We start from the raw sequence: 20165 nt of genomic DNA, 5'->3' as shown, positions 1-20165 counted from the left end.
GTGTTGATTGTACGGCGCTGAACTCGTGGTTTTAGCATAATAAAGCGAGCAGCGCCCGAACAGGGACTTGAACCCTGGACCCTCAGATTAAAAGTCTGATGCTCTACCGACTGAGCTATCCAGGCTCGCTGTGCAAGAGCCTTGGGCCAGACCTGAAGCTGGCTATCAGCCACAGAGTTGGTCCACGTGCACTTACATTACATCTAGGACACCTTGAGTTTCTGGTTGACAACCATTTCCACAATGTCGGTCTCATAATCTGAAGGTCGAGAGTCAGGTCCTCACACAGGGCACGCTTCTTTTACAGCTACACGTATAAGCAACTAACTGATTGATCCCCCAACCACCGCTTCCATAACTTTCTGGTCAGGGGGAGAAATCTTCTTTCCGACCACTCGAATCTCTATGGATTTTCAAGTCGACCGTTGCAGATGCATTGGTGGTTCAGTGGTAGAATTCTCGCCTGCCACGCGGGAGGCCCGGGTTCGATTCCCGGCCAATGCAAGCTTCCTTTTAGAGCATTGGTAAAACAGGTCCCTGGACAAGCAGGGTTGCCTTTTACCCACGCTGAAGGAAATGTGTCATTTACTATGTTGCAACGCGTCACGTATGAAGAGCTTCAGCAACCGGCGCCAGCCAGCGTTTGCCTTGTTAGCGCAGTAGGTAGCGCGTCAGTCTCATAATCTGAAGGTCGTGAGTTCGACCCTCATACAGGGCATGCTTGTTTTACAGCTTGAGACTGTTGATAGCTGATGCCAAACGTTCATTTACTATGGAGTTTTTTCCACGGTCCTCTGTTGCGCCAAGCCTGCCGACGCGGCCGGTTAGCTCAGTTGGTTAGAGCGTGGTGCTAATAACGCCAAGGTCGCGGGTTCGATCCCCGTACGGGCCATGCTGTTTTGCCTATGTTTCTGCAAATGAAATGACTCCCTTATTTGCATGATGCATTGTATAGATACCACTATATCCGTTATTCAGGAAATGTCTGGACATCTGTGCGTTACCGTACATCCGCTGATTGCTGGCTGGTGTTTAGAGGCGGCGGTGTCTCGATTTTTCTGAACGTATGTTATTTGTTTCCGTGAACACAGGAGGCATTAACGGTGGATTCTCTTTAAACATTCAATATCCTTCAAACTCTGGTGTGTGCACCATTGGTCTAAGGTCTAGAAAGAAAAGGGGGTGACGTTATAAATGATCTTGTTTCTTTACACATAGATACAGGAGACATTTTTTGGCAGCTAAGAACCGTTCGGCATATCTAAAACGTTTGCAGGGAAGCCGTCCCGCTTATCTACTATCTTTTGAGTCAAGTAAAGCTTTCCAGTGTTGATTGTACGGCGCTGAACTCGTGGTTTTAGCATAATAAAGCAAGCAGCGCCCGAACAGGGACTTGAACCCTGGACCCTCAGATTAAAAGTCTGATGCTCTACCGACTGAGCTATCCAGGCTCGCTGTGCATGAGGCTTGGGCCAGACCTGAAGCTGGCTATCAGTCACAGAGTTGGTCCACGTGCACTTACTTTACATCTAGGACACCTTGAGTTTCTGGTTGACAACCAATTTCTCAATGTCGGTCTCATAATCTGAAGGTCGAGAGTCAGGTCCTCACACAGGGCACGCTTCTTTTACAGCTACACGTATAAGCAACTAACTGATTGATCCCCCAACCACCGCTTCCATAACTTTCTGGTCAGGGGGAGAAATCTTCTTTCCGACCACTCGAATCTCTATGGATTTTCAAGTCGACTGTTGCAGATGCATTGGTGGTTCAGTGGTAGAATTCTCGCCTGCCACGCGGGAGGCCCGGGTTCGATTCCCGGCCAATGCAAGCTTCCTTTTAGAGCATTGGTAAAACAGGTCCCTGGACAAGCAGGGTTGCCTTTTACCCACGCTGAAGGAAATGTGTCATTTACTATGTTGCAACGCGTCACGTATGAAGAGCTTCAGCAACCGGCGCCAGCCAGCGTTTGCCTTGTTAGCGCAGTAGGTAGCGCGTCAGTCTCATAATCTGAAGGTCGTGAGTTCGACCCTCATACAGGGCATGCTTGTTTTACAGCTTGAGACTGTTGATAGCTGATGCCAAACGTTCATTTACTATGGAGTTTTTTCCACGGTCCTCTGTTGCGCCAAGCCTGCCGACGCGGCCGGTTAGCTCAGTTGGTTAGAGCGTGGTGCTAATAACGCCAAGGTCGCGGGTTTGATCCCCGTACGGGCCATGCTGTTTTGCCTATGTTTCTGCAAATGAAATGACTCCCTTATTTGCATGATGCATTGTAGAGATACCACTATATCCGTTACTCAGGAAATGTCTGGACGTCTGTGCGTTACTGTACATCCGCGGATTGCTGGCTGGTGTTGAGAGGCGGCGTTGTCTCGATTCTTCTGCACGTATGCTATTTGTTTCCGTGAATACAGGAGGCATTAACGGTGGATTCTCTTTAAACATCCAATATCCCTCAAACTCTGGTGTGTGCACCATTGGTCTAAGGTCTAGAAAGAAAAGGGGGTGACGTTATAAATGATCTTGTTTCTTTACACATAGATACGGGAGACATTTTTTGGCAGCTAAGAACCGTTCGGCATATCTAAAAGGTTTGCAGGGAAGCCGTCCCGCTTATCTACTATCTTTTGAGTCAAGTAAAGCTTTCCAGTGTTGATTGTACGGCGCTGAACTCGTGGTTTTAGCATAATAAAGCGAGCAGCGCCCGAACAGGGACTTGAACCCTGGACCCTCAGATTAAAAGTCTGATGCTCTACCGACTGAGCTATCCAGGCTCGCTGTGCATGAGGCTTGGGCCAGACCTGAAGCTGGCTATCAGTCACAGAGTTGGTCCACGTGCACTTACTTTACATCTAGGACACCTTGAGTTTCTGGTTGACAACCAATTTCTCAATGTCGGTCTCATAATCTGAAGGTCGAGAGTCAGGTCCTCACACAGGGCACGCTTCTTTTACAGCTACACGTATAAGCAACTAACTGATTGATCCCCCAACCACCGCTTCCATAACTTTCTGGTCAGGGGGAGAAATCTTCTTTCCGACCACTCGAATCTCTATGGATTTTCAAGTCGACTGTTGCAGATGCATTGGTGGTTCAGTGGTAGAATTCTCGCCTGCCACGCGGGAGGCCCGGGTTCGATTCCCGGCCAATGCAAGCTTCCTTTTAGAGCATTGGTAAAACAGGTCCCTGGACAAGCAGGGTTGCCTTTTACCCACGCTGAAGGAAATGTGTCATTTACTATGTTGCAACGCGTCACGTATGAAGAGCTTCAGCAACCGGCGCCAGCCAGCGTTTGCCTTGTTAGCGCAGTAGGTAGCGCGTCAGTCTCATAATCTGAAGGTCGTGAGTTCGACCCTCATACAGGGCATGCTTGTTTTACAGCTTGAGACTGTTGATAGCTGATGCCAAACGTTCATTTACTATGGAGTTTTTTCCACGGTCCTCTGTTGCGCCAAGCCTGCCGACGCGGCCGGTTAGCTCAGTTGGTTAGAGCGTGGTGCTAATAACGCCAAGGTCGCGGGTTCGATCCCCGTACGGGCCATGCTGTTTTGCCTATGTTTCTGCAAATGAAATGACTCCCTTATTTGCATGATGCATTGTAGAGATACCACTATATCCGTTACTCAGGAAATGTCTGGACGTCTGTGCGTTACTGTACATCCGCGGATTGCTGGCTGGTGTTGAGAGGCGGCGTTGTCTCGATTCTTCTGCACGTATGCTATTTGTTTCCGTGAATACAGGAGGCATTAACGGTGGATTCTCTTTAAACATCCAATATCCCTCAAACTCTGGTGTGTGCACCATTGGTCTAAGGTCTAGAAAGAAAAGGGGGTGACGTTATAAATGATCTTGTTTCTTTACACATAGATACGGGAGACATTTTTTGGCAGCTAAGAACCGTTCGGCATATCTAAAAGGTTTGCAGGGAAGCCGTCCCGCTTATCTACTATCTTTTGAGTCAAGTAAAGCTTTCCAGTGTTGATTGTACGGCGCTGAACTCGTGGTTTTAGCATAATAAAGCGAGCAGCGCCCGAACAGGGACTTGAACCCTGGACCCTCAGATTAAAAGTCTGATGCTCTACCGACTGAGCTATCCAGGCTCGCTGTGCATGAGGCTTGGGCCAGACCTGAAGCTGGCTATCAGTCACAGAGTTGGTCCACGTGCACTTACTTTACATCTAGGACACCTTGAGTTTCTGGTTGACAACCAATTTCTCAATGTCGGTCTCATAATCTGAAGGTCGAGAGTCAGGTCCTCACACAGGGCACGCTTCTTTTACAGCTACACGTATAAGCAACTAACTGATTGATCCCCCAACCACCGCTTCCATAACTTTCTGGTCAGGGGGAGAAATCTTCTTTCCGACCACTCGAATCTCTATGGATTTTCAAGTCGACTGTTGCAGATGCATTGGTGGTTCAGTGGTAGAATTCTCGCCTGCCACGCGGGAGGCCCGGGTTCGATTCCCGGCCAATGCAAGCTTCCTTTTAGAGCATTGGTAAAACAGGTCCCTGGACAAGCAGGGTTGCCTTTTACCCACGCTGAAGGAAATGTGTCATTTACTATGTTGCAACGCGTCACGTATGAAGAGCTTCAGCAACCGGCGCCAGCCAGCGTTTGCCTTGTTAGCGCAGTAGGTAGCGCGTCAGTCTCATAATCTGAAGGTCGTGAGTTCGACCCTCATACAGGGCATGCTTGTTTTACAGCTTGAGACTGTTGATAGCTGATGCCAAACGTTCATTTACTATGGAGTTTTTTCCACGGTCCTCTGTTGCGCCAAGCCTGCCGACGCGGCCGGTTAGCTCAGTTGGTTAGAGCGTGGTGCTAATAACGCCAAGGTCGCGGGTTCGATCCCCGTACGGGCCATGCTGTTTTGCCTATGTTTCTGCAAATGAAATGACTCCCTTATTTGCATGATGCATTGTAGAGATACCACTATATCCGTTACTCAGGAAATGTCTGGACGTCTGTGCGTTACTGTACATCCGCGGATTGCTGGCTGGTGTTGAGAGGCGGCGTTGTCTCGATTCTTCTGCACGTATGCTATTTGTTTCCGTGAATACAGGAGGCATTAACGGTGGATTCTCTTTAAACATCCAATATCCCTCAAACTCTGGTGTGTGCACCATTGGTCTAAGGTCTAGAAAGAAAAGGGGGTGACGTTATAAATGATCTTGTTTCTTTACACATAGATACGGGAGACATTTTTTGGCAGCTAAGAACCGTTCGGCATATCTAAAAGGTTTGCAGGGAAGCCGTCCCGCTTATCTACTATCTTTTGAGTCAAGTAAAGCTTTCCAGTGTTGATTGTACGGCGCTGAACTCGTGGTTTTAGCATAATAAAGCGAGCAGCGCCCGAACAGGGACTTGAACCCTGGACCCTCAGATTAAAAGTCTGATGCTCTACCGACTGAGCTATCCAGGCTCGCTGTGCATGAGGCTTGGGCCAGACCTGAAGCTGGCTATCAGTCACAGAGTTGGTCCACGTGCACTTACTTTACATCTAGGACACCTTGAGTTTCTGGTTGACAACCAATTTCTCAATGTCGGTCTCATAATCTGAAGGTCGAGAGTCAGGTCCTCACACAGGGCACGCTTCTTTTACAGCTACACGTATAAGCAACTAACTGATTGATCCCCCAACCACCGCTTCCATAACTTTCTGGTCAGGGGGAGAAATCTTCTTTCCGACCACTCGAATCTCTATGGATTTTCAAGTCGACTGTTGCAGATGCATTGGTGGTTCAGTGGTAGAATTCTCGCCTGCCACGCGGGAGGCCCGGGTTCGATTCCCGGCCAATGCAAGCTTCCTTTTAGAGCATTGGTAAAACAGGTCCCTGGACAAGCAGGGTTGCCTTTTACCCACGCTGAAGGAAATGTGTCATTTACTATGTTGCAACGCGTCACGTATGAAGAGCTTCAGCAACCGGCGCCAGCCAGCGTTTGCCTTGTTAGCGCAGTAGGTAGCGCGTCAGTCTCATAATCTGAAGGTCGTGAGTTCGACCCTCATACAGGGCATGCTTGTTTTACAGCTTGAGACTGTTGATAGCTGATGCCAAACGTTCATTTACTATGGAGTTTTTTCCACGGTCCTCTGTTGCGCCAAGCCTGCCGACGCGGCCGGTTAGCTCAGTTGGTTAGAGCGTGGTGCTAATAACGCCAAGGTCGCGGGTTCGATCCCCGTACGGGCCATGCTGTTTTGCCTATGTTTCTGCAAATGAAATGACTCCCTTATTTGCATGATGCATTGTAGAGATACCACTATATCCGTTACTCAGGAAATGTCTGGACGTCTGTGCGTTACTGTACATCCGCGGATTGCTGGCTGGTGTTGAGAGGCGGCGTTGTCTCGATTCTTCTGCACGTATGCTATTTGTTTCCGTGAATACAGGAGGCATTAACGGTGGATTCTCTTTAAACATCCAATATCCCTCAAACTCTGGTGTGTGCACCATTGGTCTAAGGTCTAGAAAGAAAAGGGGGTGACGTTATAAATGATCTTGTTTCTTTACACATAGATACGGGAGACATTTTTTGGCAGCTAAGAACCGTTCGGCATATCTAAAAGGTTTGCAGGGAAGCCGTCCCGCTTATCTACTATCTTTTGAGTCAAGTAAAGCTTTCCAGTGTTGATTGTACGGCGCTGAACTCGTGGTTTTAGCATAATAAAGCGAGCAGCGCCCGAACAGGGACTTGAACCCTGGACCCTCAGATTAAAAGTCTGATGCTCTACCGACTGAGCTATCCAGGCTCGCTGTGCAAGAGCCTTGGGCCAGACCTGAAGCTGGCTATCAGCCACAGAGTTGGTCCACGTGCACTTACATTACATCTAGGACACCTTGAGTTTCTGGTTGACAACCATTTCCACAATGTCGGTCTCATAATCTGAAGGTCGAGAGTCAGGTCCTCACACAGGGCACGCTTCTTTTACAGCTACACGTATAAGCAACTAACTGATTGATCCCCCAACCACCGCTTCCATAACTTTCTGGTCAGGGGGAGAAATCTTCTTTCCGACCACTCGAATCTCTATGGATTTTCAAGTCGACCGTTGCAGATGCATTGGTGGTTCAGTGGTAGAATTCTCGCCTGCCACGCGGGAGGCCCGGGTTCGATTCCCGGCCAATGCAAGCTTCCTTTTAGAGCATTGGTAAAACAGGTCCCTGGACAAGCAGGGTTGCCTTTTACCCACGCTGAAGGAAATGTGTCATTTACTATGTTGCAACGCGTCACGTATGAAGAGCTTCAGCAACCGGCGCCAGCCAGCGTTTGCCTTGTTAGCGCAGTAGGTAGCGCGTCAGTCTCATAATCTGAAGGTCGTGAGTTCGACCCTCATACAGGGCATGCTTGTTTTACAGCTTGAGACTGTTGATAGCTGATGCCAAACGTTCATTTACTATGGAGTTTTTTCCACGGTCCTCTGTTGCGCCAAGCCTGCCGACGCGGCCGGTTAGCTCAGTTGGTTAGAGCGTGGTGCTAATAACGCCAAGGTCGCGGGTTCGATCCCCGTACGGGCCATGCTGTTTTGCCTATGTTTCTGCAAATGAAATGACTCCCTTATTTGCATGATGCATTGTATAGATACCACTATATCCGTTATTCAGGAAATGTCTGGACATCTGTGCGTTACCGTACATCCGCTGATTGCTGGCTGGTGTTTAGAGGCGGCGGTGTCTCGATTTTTCTGCACGTATGTTATTTGTTTCCGTGAACACAGGAGGCATTAACGGTGGATTCTCTTTAAACATTCAATATCCTTCAAACTCTGGTGTGTGCACCATTGGTCTAAGGTCTAGAAAGAAAAGGGGGTGACGTTATAAATGATCTTGTTTCTTTACACATAGATACAGGAGACATTTTTTGGCAGCTAAGAACCGTTCGGCATATCTAAAACGTTTGCAGGGAAGCCGTCCCGCTTATCTACTATCTTTTGAGTCAAGTAAAGCTTTCCAGTGTTGATTGTACGGCGCTGAACTCGTGGTTTTAGCATAATAAAGCAAGCAGCGCCCGAACAGGGACTTGAACCCTGGACCCTCAGATTAAAAGTCTGATGCTCTACCGACTGAGCTATCCAGGCTCGCTGTGCATGAGGCTTGGGCCAGACCTGAAGCTGGCTATCAGTCACAGAGTTGGTCCACGTGCACTTACTTTACATCTAGGACACCTTGAGTTTCTGGTTGACAACCAATTTCTCAATGTCGGTCTCATAATCTGAAGGTCGAGAGTCAGGTCCTCACACAGGGCACGCTTCTTTTACAGCTACACGTATAAGCAACTAACTGATTGATCCCCCAACCACCGCTTCCATAACTTTCTGGTCAGGGGGAGAAATCTTCTTTCCGACCACTCGAATCTCTATGGATTTTCAAGTCGACTGTTGCAGATGCATTGGTGGTTCAGTGGTAGAATTCTCGCCTGCCACGCGGGAGGCCCGGGTTCGATTCCCGGCCAATGCAAGCTTCCTTTTAGAGCATTGGTAAAACAGGTCCCTGGACAAGCAGGGTTGCCTTTTACCCACGCTGAAGGAAATGTGTCATTTACTATGTTGCAACGCGTCACGTATGAAGAGCTTCAGCAACCGGCGCCAGCCAGCGTTTGCCTTGTTAGCGCAGTAGGTAGCGCGTCAGTCTCATAATCTGAAGGTCGTGAGTTCGACCCTCATACAGGGCATGCTTGTTTTACAGCTTGAGACTGTTGATAGCTGATGCCAAACGTTCATTTACTATGGAGTTTTTTCCACGGTCCTCTGTTGCGCCAAGCCTGCCGACGCGGCCGGTTAGCTCAGTTGGTTAGAGCGTGGTGCTAATAACGCCAAGGTCGCGGGTTCGATCCCCGTACGGGCCATGCTGTTTTGCCTATGTTTCTGCAAATGAAATGACTCCCTTATTTGCATGATGCATTGTAGAGATACCACTATATCCGTTACTCAGGAAATGTCTGGACGTCTGTGCGTTACTGTACATCCGCGGATTGCTGGCTGGTGTTGAGAAGCGGCGTTGTCTCGATTCTTCTGCACGTATGCTATTTGTTTCCGTGAATACAGGAGGCATTAACGGTGGATTCTCTTTAAACATCCAATATCCCTCAAACTCTGGTGTGTGCACCATTGGTCTAAGGTCTAGAAAGAAAAGGGGGTGACGTTATAAATGATCTTGTTTCTTTACACATAGATACGGGAGACATTTTTTGGCAGCTAAGAACCGTTCGGCATATCTAAAAGGTTTGCAGGGAAGCCGTCCCGCTTATCTACTATCTTTTGAGTCAAGTAAAGCTTTCCAGTGTTGATTGTACGGCGCTGAACTCGTGGTTTTAGCATAATAAAGCGAGCAGCGCCCGAACAGGGACTTGAACCCTGGACCCTCAGATTAAAAGTCTGATGCTCTACCGACTGAGCTATCCAGGCTCGCTGTGCAAGAGCCTTGGGCCAGACCTGAAGCTGGCTATCAGCCACAGAGTTGGTCCACGTGCACTTACATTACATCTAGGACACCTTGAGTTTCTGGTTGACAACCATTTCCACAATGTCGGTCTCATAATCTGAAGGTCGAGAGTCAGGTCCTCACACAGGGCACGCTTCTTTTACAGCTACACGTATAAGCAACTAACTGATTGATCCCCCAACCACCGCTTCCATAACTTTCTGGTCAGGGGGAGAAATCTTCTTTCCGACCACTCGAATCTCTATGGATTTTCAAGTCGACCGTTGCAGATGCATTGGTGGTTCAGTGGTAGAATTCTCGCCTGCCACGCGGGAGGCCCGGGTTCGATTCCCGGCCAATGCAAGCTTCCTTTTAGAGCATTGGTAAAACAGGTCCCTGGACAAGCAGGGTTGCCTTTTACCCACGCTGAAGGAAATGTGTCATTTACTATGTTGCAACGCGTCACGTATGAAGAGCTTCAGCAACCGGCGCCAGCCAGCGTTTGCCTTGTTAGCGCAGTAGGTAGCGCGTCAGTCTCATAATCTGAAGGTCGTGAGTTCGACCCTCATACAGGGCATGCTTGTTTTACAGCTTGAGACTGTTGATAGCTGATGCCAAACGTTCATTTACTATGGAGTTTTTTCCACGGTCCTCTGTTGCACCAAGCCTGCCGACGCGGCCGGTTAGCTCAGTTGGTTAGAGCGTGGTGCTAATAACGCCAAGGTCGCGGGTTCGATCCCCGTACGGGCCATGCTGTTTTGCCTATGTTTCTGCAAATGAAATGACTCCCTTATTTGCATGATGCATTGTAGAGATACCACTATATCCGTTACTCAGGAAATGTCTGGACGTCTGTGCGTTACTGTACATCCGCGGATTGCTGGCTGGTGTTGAGAGGCGGCGTTGTCTCGATTCTTCTGCACGTATGCTATTTGTTTCCGTGAATACAGGAGGCATTAACGGTGGATTCTCTTTAAACATCCAATATCCCTCAAACTCTGGTGTGTGCACCATTGGTCTAAGGTCTAGAAAGAAAAGGGGGTGACGTTATAAATGATCTTGTTTCTTTACACATAGATACGGGAGACATTTTTTGGCAGCTAAGAACCGTTCGGCATATCTAAAAGGTTTGCAGGGAAGCCGTCCCGCTTATCTACTATCTTTTGAGTCAAGTAAAGCTTTCCAGTGTTGATTGTACGGCGCTGAACTCGTGGTTTTAGCATAATAAAGCGAGCAGCGCCCAAACAGGGACTTGAACCCTGGACCCTCAGATTAAAAGTCTGATGCTCTACCGACTGAGCTATCCAGGCTCGCTGTGCAAGAGCCTTGGGCCAGACCTGAAGCTGGCTATCAGCCACAGAGTTGGTCCACGTGCACTTACATTACATCTAGGACACCTTGAGTTTCTGGTTGACAACCATTTCCACAATGTCGGTCTCATAATCTGAAGGTCGAGAGTCAGGTCCTCACACAGGGCACGCTTCTTTTACAGCTACACGTATAAGCAACTAACTGATTGATCCCCCAACCACCGCTTCCATAACTTTCTGGTCAGGGGGAGAAATCTTCTTTCCGACCACTCGAATCTCTATGGATTTTCAAGTCGACCGTTGCAGATGCATTGGTGGTTCAGTGGTAGAATTCTCGCCTGCCACGCGGGAGGCCCGGGTTCGATTCCCGGCCAATGCAAGCTTCCTTTTAGAGCATTGGTAAAACAGGTCCCTGGACAAGCAGGGTTGCCTTTTACCCACGCTGAAGGAAATGTGTCATTTACTATGTTGCAACGCGTCACGTATGAAGAGCTTCAGCAACCGGCGCCAGCCAGCGTTTGCCTTGTTAGCGCAGTAGGTAGCGCGTCAGTCTCATAATCTGAAGGTCGTGAGTTCGACCCTCATACAGGGCATGCTTGTTTTACAGCTTGAGACTGTTGATAGCTGATGCCAAACGTTCATTTACTATGGAGTTTTTTCCACGGTCCTCTGTTGCGCCAAGCCTGCCGACGCGGCCGGTTAGCTCAGTTGGTTAGAGCGTGGTGCTAATAACGCCAAGGTCGCGGGTTCGATCCCCGTACGGGCCATGCTGTTTTGCCTATGTTTCTGCAAATGAAATGACTCCCTTATTTGCATGATGCATTGTATAGATACCACTATATCCGTTATTCAGGAAATGTCTGGACATCTGTGCGTTACCGTACATCCGCTGATTGCTGGCTGGTGTTTAGAGGCGGCGGTGTCTCGATTTTTCTGCACGTATGTTATTTGTTTCCGTGAACACAGGAGGCATTAACGGTGGATTCTCTTTAAACATTCAATATCCTTCAAACTCTGGTGTGTGCACCATTGGTCTAAGGTCTAGAAAGAAAAGGGGGTGACGTTATAAATGATCTTGTTTCTTTACACATAGATACAGGAGACATTTTTTGGCAGCTAAGAACCGTTCGGCATATCTAAAACGTTTGCAGGGAAGCCGTCCCGCTTATCTACTATCTTTTGAGTCAAGTAAAGCTTTCCAGTGTTGATTGTACGGCGCTGAACTCGTGGTTTTAGCATAATAAAGCAAGCAGCGCCCGAACAGGGACTTGAACCCTGGACCCTCAGATTAAAAGTCTGATGCTCTACCGACTGAGCTATCCAGGCTCGCTGTGCATGAGGCTTGGGCCAGACCTGAAGCTGGCTATCAGTCACAGAGTTGGTCCACGTGCACTTACTTTACATCTAGGACACCTTGAGTTTCTGGTTGACAACCAATTTCTCAATGTCGGTCTCATAATCTGAAGGTCGAGAGTCAGGTCCTCACACAGGGCACGCTTCTTTTACAGCTACACGTATAAGCAACTAACTGATTGATCCCCCAACCACCGCTTCCATAACTTTCTGGTCAGGGGGAGAAATCTTCTTTCCGACCACTCGAATCTCTATGGATTTTCAAGTGGGCCGTTGCAGATGCATTGGTGGTTCAGTGGTAGAATTCTCGCCTGCCACGCGGGAGGCCCGGGTTCGATTCCCGGCCAATGCAAGCTTCTTTTTAGAGCATTGGTAAAACAGGTCCCTGGAAAAGCAGGGTTGCCTTTTACCCATGCTGAAGGAAATTTGTCCTTTACGATGGATGTCCTTTATTTGTCCTTTACGATGCTTCAGCAACCGGCACCAGCCAGCGTTTGCCTTGTTAGCGCAGTAGGTAGCGCGTCAGTCTCATAATCTGAAGGTTGTGAGTTCGACCCTCATACAGGGCATGCTTGTTTTACAGCTTGAGACTGTTGATAGCTGATGCCAAACGTTCATTTACTCTGGAGTTTTTTCCACGGTCCTCTGTTTTGCCGAGCCTGCCGACGTGGCCGGTTAGCTCAGTTGGTTAGAGCGTGGTGCTAATAACGCCAAGGTCGCGGGTTCGATCCCCGTACGGGCCATGCTGTTTTGCCTATGTTTCTGCAAATGAAATGACTCCCTTATTTGCATGATGCATTGTAGAGATACCACTATATCCGTTACTCAGGAAATGTCTGGACGTCTGTGCGTTACCGTACATCCGCGGATTGCTGGCTGGTGTTTAGAGGCGGCGGTGTCTCGATTTTTCTGCACGTATGTTATTTGTTTCCGTGAATACAGGAGGCATTAACGGTGGATTCTCTTTAAACATTCAATATCCCTCAAACTCTGGTGTGTGCACCATTGGTCTAAGGTCTAGAAAGAAAAGGGGGTGACGTTATAAATGATCTTGTTTCTTTACACATAGATACGGGAGACATTTTTTGGCAGCTAAGAACCGTTCGGCATATCTAAAAGGTTTGCAGGGAAGCCGTCCCGCTTATCTACTATTTTTTGAGTCAAGTAAAGCTTTCCAGTGTTGATTGTACGGCGCTGAACTCGTGGTTTTAGCATAATAAAGCGAGCAGCGCCCGAACAGGGACTTGAACCCTGGACCCTCAGATTAAAAGTCTGATGCTCTACCGACTGAGCTATCCAGGCTCGCTGTGCAAGAGCCTTGGGCCAGACCTGAAGCTGGCTATCAGCCACAGAGTTGGTCCACGTGCACTTACATTACATCTAGGACACCTTGAGTTTCTGGTTGACAACCATTTCCACAATGTCGGTCTCATAATCTGAAGTTCGAGAGTCAGGTCCTCGCACAGGGCACGCTTCTTTTACAGCTACACGTATAAGCAACTAACTGATTGATCCCCCAACCACCGCTTCCATAACTTTCTGTTCAGGGGGAAAAATCTTCTTTCCGACCACTCGAATCTCTATGGATTTTCAAGTGGGCCGTTGCAGATGCATTGGTGGTTCAGTGGTAGAATTCTCGCCTGCCACGCGGGAGGCCCGGGTTCGATTCCCGGCCAATGCAAGCTTCTTCTTAGAGCATTGGTAAAACAGGTCCCTGGAAAAGCAGGGTTGCCTTTTACCCATGCTGAAGGAAATTTGTCCTTTACGATGGATGTCCTTTATTTGTCCTTTACGATGCTTCAGCAACCGGCACCAGCCAGCGTTTGCCTTGTTAGCGCAGTAGGTAGCGCGTCAGTCTCATAATCTGAAGGTCGTGAGTTCGACCCTCATACAGGGCATGCTTGTTTTACAGCTTGAGACTGTTGATAGCTGATGCCAAACGTTCATTTACTCTGGAGTTTTTTCCACGGTCCTCAATCCGAGCCTGCGTCCGAGCCTGCCGACGTGGCCGGTTAGCTCAGTTGGTTAGAGCGTGGTGCTAATAACGCCAAGGTCGCGGGTTCGATCCTCGTACGGGCCATGCTGTTTTGCCTATGTTTCTGCAAATGAAATGACTCCCTTATTTGCATGATGCATTGTAGAGATACCACTATATCCGTTACTCAGGAAATGTCTGGACGTCTGTGCGTTACCGTACATCCGCGGATTGCTGGCTGGTGTTTAGAGGCGGCGGTGTCTCGATTCTTCTGCACGTATGCTATTTGTTTCCGTGAATACAGGAGGCATTAACGGTGGATTCTCTTTAAACATTCAATATCCCTCAAACTCTGGTGTGTGCACCATTGGTCTAAGGTCTAGAAAGAAAAGGGGGTGACGTTATAAATGATCTTGTTTCTTTACACATAGATACGGGAGACATTTTTTGGCAGCTAAGAACCGTTCGGCATATCTAAAAGGTTTGCAGGGAAGCCGTCCCGCTTATCTACTATCTTTTGAGTCAAGTAAAGCTTTCCAGTGTTGATTGTACGGCGCTGAACTCGTGGTTTTAGCATAATAAAGCGAGCAGCGCCCGAACAGGGACTTGAACCCTGGACCCTCAGATTAAAAGTCTGATGCTCTACCGACTGAGCTATCCAGGCTCGCTGTGCAAGAGCCTTGGGCCAGACCTGAAGCTGGCTATCAGCCACAGAGTTGGTCCACGTGCACTTACATTACATCTAGGACACCTTGAGTTTCTGGTTGACAAATGACAACCATTTCCACAATGTCGGTCTCATAATCTGAAGGTCGAGAGTCAGGTCCTCGCACAGGGCACGCTTCTTTTACAGCTACACGTATAAGCAACTAACTGATTGATCCCCCAACCACCGCTTCCATAACTTTCTGTTCAGGGGGAAAAATCTTCTTTCCGACCACTCGAATCTCTATGGATTTTCAAGTGGGCCGTTGCAGATGCATTGGTGGTTCAGTGGTAGAATTCTCGCCTGCCACGCGGGAGGCCCGGGTTCGATTCCCGGCCAATGCAAGCTTCTTTTTAGAGCATTGGTAAAACAGGTCCCTGGAAAAGCAGGGTTGCCTTTTACCCATGCTGAAGGAAATTTGTCCTTTACGATGGATGTCCTTTATTTGTCCTTTACGATGCTTCAGCAACCGGCACCAGCCAGCGTTTGCCTTGTTAGCGCAGTAGGTAGCGCGTCAGTCTCATAATCTGAAGGTTGTGAGTTCGACCCTCATACAGGGCATGCTTGTTTTACAGCTTGAGACTGTTGATAGCTGATGCCAAACGTTCATTTACTCTGGAGTTTTTTCCACGGTCCTCTGTTTTACCGAGCCTGCCGACGTGGCCGGTTAGCTCAGTTGGTTAGAGCGTGGTGCTAATAACGCCAAGGTCGCGGGTTTGATCCCCGTACGGGCCATGCTGTTTTGCCTATGTTTCTGCAAATGAAATGACTCCCTTATTTGCATGATGCATTGTAGAGATACCACTATATCCGTTACTCAGGAAATGTCTGGACGTCTGTGCGTTACCGTACATCCGTGGATTGCTGGCTGGTGTTTAGAGGCGGCGGTGTCTCGATTCTTCTGCACGTATGCTATTTGTTTCCGTGAATACAGGAGGCATTAACGGTGGATTCTCTTTAAACATTCAATATCCCTCAAACTCTGGTGTGTGCACCATTGGTCTAAGGTCTAGAAAGAAAAGGGGGTGACGTTATAAATGATCTTGTTTCTTTACACATAGATACGGGAGACATTTTTTGGCAGCTAAGAACCGTTCGGCATATCTAAAAGGTTTGCAGGGAAGCCGTCCCGCTTATCTACTATCTTTTGAGTCAAGTAAAGCTTTCCAGTGTTGATTGTACGGCGCTGAACTCGTGGTTTTAGCATAATAAAGCGAGCAGCGCCCGAACAGGGACTTGAACCCTGGACCCTCAGATTAAAAGTCTGATGCTCTACCGACTGAGCTATCCAGGCTCGCTGTGCAAGAGCCTTGGGCCAGACCTGAAGCTGGCTATCAGCCACAGAGTTGGTCCACGTGCACTTACATTACATCTAGGACACCTTGAGTTTCTGGTTGACAACCATTTCCACAATGTCGGTCTCATAATCTGAAGGTCGAGAGTCAGGTCCTCGCACAGGGCACGCTTCTTTTACAGCTACACGTATAAGCAACTAACTGATTGATCCCCCAACCACCGCTTCCATAACTTTCTGTTCAGGGGGAAAAATCTTCTTTCCGACCACTCGAATCTCTATGGATTTTCAAGTGGGCCGTTGCAGATGCATTGGTGGTTCAGTGGTAGAATTCTCGCCTGCCACGCGGGAGGCCCGGGTTCGATTCCCGGCCAATGCAAGCTTCTTTTTAGAGCATTGGTAAAACCGGTCCCTGGAAAAGCAGCGTTGCCTTTTACCATGCTGAAGGAAATTTGTCCTTTACGATGGATGTCCTTTATTTGTCCTTTACGATGCTTCAGCAACCGGCACCAGCCAGCGTTTGCCTTGTTAGCGCAGTAGGTAGCGCGTCAGTCTCATAATCTGAAGGTTGTGAGTTCGACCCTCATACAGGGCATGCTTGTTTTACAGCTTGAGACTGTTGATAGCTGATGCCAAACGTTCATTTACTCTGGAGTTTTTTCCACGGTCCTCAATCCGAGCCTGCGTCCGAGCCTGCGTCCGAGCCTGCCGACGTGGCCGGTTAGCTCAGTTGGTTAGAGCGTGGTGCTAATAACGCCAAGGTCGCGGGTTCGATCCCCGTACGGGCCATGCTGTTTTGCCTATGTTTCTGCAAATGAAATGACTCCCTTATTTGCATGATGCATTGTAGAGATACCACTATATCCGTTACTCAGGAAATGTCTGGACGTCTGTGCGTTACCGTACATCCGCGGATTGCTGGCTGGTGTTTAGAGGCGGCGGTGTCTCGATTCTTCTGCACGTATGCTATTTGTTTCCGTGAATACAGGAGGCATTAACGGTGGATTCTCTTTAAACATTCAATATCCCTCAAACTCTGGTGTGTGCACCATTGGTCTAAGGTCTAGAAAGAAAAGGGGGTGACGTTATAAATGATCTTGTTTCTTTACACATAGATACGGGAGACATTTTTTGGCAGCTAAGAACCGTTCGGCATATCTAAAAGGTTTGCAGGGAAGCCGTCCCGCTTATCTACTATCTTTTGAGTCAAGTAAAGCTTTCCAGTGTTGATTGTACGGCGCTGAACTCGTGGTTTTAGCATAATAAAGCGAGCAGCGCCCGAACAGGGACTTGAACCCTGGACCCTCAGATTAAAAGTCTGATGCTCTACCGACTGAGCTATCCAGGCTCGCTGTGCAAGAGCCTTGGGCCAGACCTGAAGCTGGCTATCAGCCACAGAGTTGGTCCACGTGCACTTACATTACATCTAGGACACCTTGAGTTTCTGGTTGACAAATGACAACCATTTCCACAATGTCGGTCTCATAATCTGAAGGTCGAGAGTCAGGTCCTCGCACAGGGCACGCTTCTTTTACAGCTACACGTATAAGCAACTAACTGATTGATCCCCCAACCACCGCTTCCATAACTTTCTGTTCAGGGGGAAAAATCTTCTTTCCGACCACTCGAATCTCTATGGATTTTCAAGTGGGCCGTTGCAGATGCATTGGTGGTTCAGTGGTAGAATTCTCGCCTGCCACGCGGGAGGCCCGGGTTCGATTCCCGGCCAATGCAAGCTTCTTTTTAGAGCATTGGTAAAACCGGTCCCTGGAAAAGCAGCGTTGCCTTTTACCATGCTGAAGGAAATTTGTCCTTTACGATGGATGTCCTTTATTTGTCCTTTACGATGCTTCAGCAACCGGCACCAGCCAGCGTTTGCCTTGTTAGCGCAGTAGGTAGCGCGTCAGTCTCATAATCTGAAGGTTGTGAGTTCGACCCTCATACAGGGCATGCTTGTTTTACAGCTTGAGACTGTTGATAGCTGATGCCAAACGTTCATTTACTCTGGAGTTTTTTCCACGGTCCTCTGTTTTACCGAGCCTGCCGACGTGGCCGGTTAGCTCAGTTGGTTAGAGCGTGGTGCTAATAACGCCAAGGTCGCGGGTTCGATCCCCGTACGGGCCATGCTGTTTTGCCTATGTTTCTGCAAATGAAATGACTCCCTTATTTGCATGATGCATTGTAGAGATACCACTATATCCGTTACTCAGGAAATGTCTGGACGTCTGTGCGTTACCGTACATCCGTGGATTGCTGGCTGGTGTTTAGAGGCGGCGGTGTCTCGATTCTTCTGCACGTATGCTATTTGTTTCCGTGAATACAGGAGGCATTAACGGTGGATTCTCTTTAAACATTCAATATCCCTCAAACTCTGGTGTGTGCACCATTGGTCTAAGGTCTAGAAAGAAAAGGGGGTGACGTTATAAATGATCTTGTTTCTTTACACATAGATACGGGAGACATTTTTTGGCAGCTAAGAACCGTTCGGCATATCTAAAAGGTTTGCAGGGAAGCCGTCCCGCTTATCTACTATCTTTTGAGTCAAGTAAAGCTTTCCAGTGTTGATTGTACGGCGCTGAACTCGTGGTTTTAGCATAATAAAGCGAGCAGCGCCCGAACAGGGACTTGAACCCTGGACCCTCAGATTAAAAGTCTGATGCTCTACCGACTGAGCTATCCAGGCTCGCTGTGCAAGAGCCTTGGGCCAGACCTGAAGCTGGCTATCAGCCACAGAGTTGGTCCACGTGCACTTACATTACATCTAGAACACCTTGAGTTTCTGGTTGACAACCATTTCCACAATGTCGGTCTCATAATCTGAAGTTCGAGAGTCAGGTCCTCGCACAGGGCACGCTTCTTTTACAGCTACACGTATAAGCAACTAACTGATTGATCCCCCAACCACCGCTTCCATAACTTTCTGTTCAGGGGGAAAAATCTTCTTTCCGACCACTCGAATCTCTATGGATTTTCAAGTGGGCCGTTGCAGATGCATTGGTGGTTCAGTGGTAGAATTCTCGCCTGCCACGCGGGAGGCCCGGGTTCGATTCCCGGCCAATGCAAGCTTCTTTTTAGAGCATTGGTAAAACAGGTCCCTGGAAAAGCAGGGTTGCCTTTTACCCATGCTGAAGGAAATTTGTCCTTTACGATGGATGTCCTTTATTTGTCCTTTACGATGCTTCAGCAACCGGCACCAGCCAGCGTTTGCCTTGTTAGCGCAGTAGGTAGCGCGTCAGTCTCATAATCTGAAGGTCGTGAGTTCGACCCTCATACAGGGCATGCTTGTTTTACAGCTTGAGACTGTTGATAGCTGATGCCAAACGTTCATTTACTATGGAGTTTTTTCCACGGTCCTCTGTTGCGCCAAGCCTGCCGACGCGGCCGGTTAGCTCAGTTGGTTAGAGCGTGGTGCTAATAACGCCAAGGTCGCGGGTTCGATCCCCGTACGGGCCATGCTGTTTTGCCTATGTTTCTGCAAATGAAATGACTCCCTTATTTGCATGATGCATTGTATAGATACCACTATATCCGTTATTCAGGAAATGTCTGGACATCTGTGCGTTACCGTACATCCGCTGATTGCTGGCTGGTGTTTAGAGGCGGCGGTGTCTCGATTTTTCTGCACGTATGTTATTTGTTTCCGTGAACACAGGAGGCATTAACGGTGGATTCTCTTTAAACATTCAATATCCTTCAAACTCTGGTGTGTGCACCATTGGTCTAAGGTCTAGAAAGAAAAGGGGGTGACGTTATAAATGATCTTGTTTCTTTACACATAGATACAGGAGACATTTTTTGGCAGCTAAGAACCGTTCGGCATATCTAAAACGTTTGCAGGGAAGCCGTCCCGCTTATCTACTATCTTTTGAGTCAAGTAAAGCTTTCCAGTGTTGATTGTACGGCGCTGAACTCGTGGTTTTAGCATAATAAAGCAAGCAGCGCCCGAACAGGGACTTGAACCCTGGACCCTCAGATTAAAAGTCTGATGCTCTACCGACTGAGCTATCCAGGCTCGCTGTGCATGAGGCTTGGGCCAGACCTGAAGCTGGCTATCAGTCACAGAGTTGGTCCACGTGCACTTACTTTACATCTAGGACACCTTGA

The 20165-nt window shown here is 48.4% G+C and overlaps 15 non-coding genes across 15 annotated transcripts; all 15 read right to left on the bottom strand.

Annotated features, from left to right (window-relative positions):
* Nucleotides 1–52: 52 nt before the first annotated feature.
* TRNAK-UUU (transfer RNA lysine (anticodon UUU)) lies at nucleotides 53–125 on the bottom strand. Its single transcript has one exon. It is a non-coding gene; the product is annotated as a tRNA-Lys (tRNA).
* Nucleotides 126–1378: 1253 nt separating this feature from the next.
* On the bottom strand, nucleotides 1379–1451 carry TRNAK-UUU (transfer RNA lysine (anticodon UUU)). Its single transcript has one exon. It is a non-coding gene; the product is annotated as a tRNA-Lys (tRNA).
* A 1253-nt stretch (nucleotides 1452–2704) lies between these two features.
* TRNAK-UUU (transfer RNA lysine (anticodon UUU)) lies at nucleotides 2705–2777 on the bottom strand. The gene has a single exon. It is a non-coding gene; the product is annotated as a tRNA-Lys (tRNA).
* Nucleotides 2778–4030: 1253 nt separating this feature from the next.
* Nucleotides 4031–4103, bottom strand: TRNAK-UUU (transfer RNA lysine (anticodon UUU)). Its single transcript has one exon. It is a non-coding gene; the product is annotated as a tRNA-Lys (tRNA).
* A 1253-nt stretch (nucleotides 4104–5356) lies between these two features.
* On the bottom strand, nucleotides 5357–5429 carry TRNAK-UUU (transfer RNA lysine (anticodon UUU)). The gene has a single exon. It is a non-coding gene; the product is annotated as a tRNA-Lys (tRNA).
* Nucleotides 5430–6682: 1253 nt separating this feature from the next.
* TRNAK-UUU (transfer RNA lysine (anticodon UUU)) lies at nucleotides 6683–6755 on the bottom strand. The gene has a single exon. It is a non-coding gene; the product is annotated as a tRNA-Lys (tRNA).
* A 1253-nt stretch (nucleotides 6756–8008) lies between these two features.
* Nucleotides 8009–8081, bottom strand: TRNAK-UUU (transfer RNA lysine (anticodon UUU)). The gene has a single exon. It is a non-coding gene; the product is annotated as a tRNA-Lys (tRNA).
* A 1253-nt stretch (nucleotides 8082–9334) lies between these two features.
* Nucleotides 9335–9407, bottom strand: TRNAK-UUU (transfer RNA lysine (anticodon UUU)). Its single transcript has one exon. It is a non-coding gene; the product is annotated as a tRNA-Lys (tRNA).
* Nucleotides 9408–11986: 2579 nt separating this feature from the next.
* TRNAK-UUU (transfer RNA lysine (anticodon UUU)) lies at nucleotides 11987–12059 on the bottom strand. Its single transcript has one exon. It is a non-coding gene; the product is annotated as a tRNA-Lys (tRNA).
* Nucleotides 12060–13315: 1256 nt separating this feature from the next.
* TRNAK-UUU (transfer RNA lysine (anticodon UUU)) lies at nucleotides 13316–13388 on the bottom strand. Its single transcript has one exon. It is a non-coding gene; the product is annotated as a tRNA-Lys (tRNA).
* A 1264-nt stretch (nucleotides 13389–14652) lies between these two features.
* On the bottom strand, nucleotides 14653–14725 carry TRNAK-UUU (transfer RNA lysine (anticodon UUU)). Its single transcript has one exon. It is a non-coding gene; the product is annotated as a tRNA-Lys (tRNA).
* Nucleotides 14726–15988: 1263 nt separating this feature from the next.
* TRNAK-UUU (transfer RNA lysine (anticodon UUU)) lies at nucleotides 15989–16061 on the bottom strand. Its single transcript has one exon. It is a non-coding gene; the product is annotated as a tRNA-Lys (tRNA).
* Nucleotides 16062–17336: 1275 nt separating this feature from the next.
* On the bottom strand, nucleotides 17337–17409 carry TRNAK-UUU (transfer RNA lysine (anticodon UUU)). The gene has a single exon. It is a non-coding gene; the product is annotated as a tRNA-Lys (tRNA).
* Nucleotides 17410–18671: 1262 nt separating this feature from the next.
* On the bottom strand, nucleotides 18672–18744 carry TRNAK-UUU (transfer RNA lysine (anticodon UUU)). The gene has a single exon. It is a non-coding gene; the product is annotated as a tRNA-Lys (tRNA).
* Nucleotides 18745–20000: 1256 nt separating this feature from the next.
* On the bottom strand, nucleotides 20001–20073 carry TRNAK-UUU (transfer RNA lysine (anticodon UUU)). Its single transcript has one exon. It is a non-coding gene; the product is annotated as a tRNA-Lys (tRNA).
* Nucleotides 20074–20165: the final 92 nt, after the last annotated feature.

Source organism: Spea bombifrons, chromosome 4 (genome assembly GCF_027358695.1).
Source record: "Spea bombifrons isolate aSpeBom1 chromosome 4, aSpeBom1.2.pri, whole genome shotgun sequence".
Lineage (NCBI taxonomy): Eukaryota > Metazoa > Chordata > Amphibia > Anura > Pelobatidae > Spea > Spea bombifrons.
Note: the sequence above shows the minus strand (reverse complement) of the source record. Positions and strands in the feature narration are given on the sequence as shown.